The 1,403-nt window shown below is 56.7% G+C and overlaps 1 annotated feature.

Moving 5' to 3' along the window:
* Positions 1 to 1,403: a sequence feature (areas not merged during assembly with more than two copies in the genome that could not be assigned to a particular haplotype).

Genomic DNA, 1,403 nt, shown 5'->3' with positions numbered 1-1,403 from the left:
CCGAGGAGGATGGCTTCATCAATATTTGGCAGCTTAACATTGCAGGCCTCTCGTCCGTAAAAAGATTGCATTTGCTGCGCGACTGGAGCAGCGTCCATCTGACACCGTTCTTCTGCAGGAAATAAGTAACCGTGGTGACGTAGCGACAACATGCTCTGGCCATAGTGACTAACTTCAGGCCGCACTGGGCGCGGTGGTGGCGTTGCCGTTCTGGTGCGCCACTCTCTGCCGTGCGAGTGTCTGTCGCTCCCTGGCACCGACCTCCTGGAGACCATTGCTGTCCGTGTATTTCCACCGGGCTGTCGCAGCATTTGCGTAGTGAATCTCTACAACCCCCCACGGAAACTGTTCAAGAATCAGCATTTATTAATATCGTTCGTCGCTTGGACCCGAAGAGATTATCGCGGGTGACCTGAATTTACATCGTGAACTCTGGGACAGTCATATATACCATCAAGGACTGGAGGCGATAATTTCGCCGCTATTTTAATCGATATGGATTTTGGGCTGGCAAATTACCCGACGCAGGCAACACGGATCACACATCGTAATGTCTCGTCCCCTGACGTGACTGCGTATTGCGCCCTACGCATTTCCCACTGGGCATCCGCCCCTTACATGGACTCGGACCACTGCTGAATATCTTACTTGGTAGAGATGGACGATGGGACTCCACGACTAGCAAACACGCTGCCTCGGCGGAAGAAAGCCACCCTTGCCCTGCGCAAAGCGCACTGGCCTGCTTCCACCTCGTTGTGTGAAACTCTCCTTGCCGCCGCGTCCACATGGTTGGACATCCGCAGAGGTATCGTGCGAGCAGCTGAGCGCCATATCCCGCGCGGCAGCCGTGACAGCCCCAAAAAGATATGGACTCACGAAATGGAACAGGCCGAGCCCGCCGCCGAAGCAGCACACGAAGCACACACATTGCCTCACCCGGAGACAGCCTGCTTCGAGCCGAATGTACCCGAAAAAGGGAGGAACGGAATCAAGCCTTACGCCGTGGCTCCGCTGTGCTTCTGGAAGCCCGCGCGAAAAGACTTGGAGCCTCACCCAGCCCGAGGTGGCGATATCTTCACGGCGTGGCGGCGCCGCACCCTCATCCTCCGCAATCGGTTGTGCTCCGCACTGATCCTCGGACCGCGTATGCGCTCTGCCTCGGCAACAGGCAAATCTGCTTGTTCGTCATCTTGTGCGGGTTTCACGTGCCATACCGCCTTATACTGCTGCTGCTGCTGCTGCACTCCTTTGGTTCCTGGTGGCTGGGAAATGGATCGGCCTTTCCCGCCGTATGAACTTGACGTGGCCATCCGCGACTCTTTGCTTGGCTCAGCCCCTTGCCCCGACAACATGTTGAATGAATTCCTGCACCGTCACGGGCCCGTTGCGCGCGGCACAATTAG

The sequence above is a fragment of the Trypanosoma cruzi genome, genomic scaffold (genome assembly GCF_000209065.1).
Source record: "Trypanosoma cruzi strain CL Brener 1047053516911 genomic scaffold, whole genome shotgun sequence".
NCBI lineage: Eukaryota > Euglenozoa > Kinetoplastea > Trypanosomatida > Trypanosomatidae > Trypanosoma > Trypanosoma cruzi.
The sequence above is the reverse complement of the archived record's forward strand: the minus strand, read 5'-3'. Positions and strand labels throughout refer to the sequence as shown.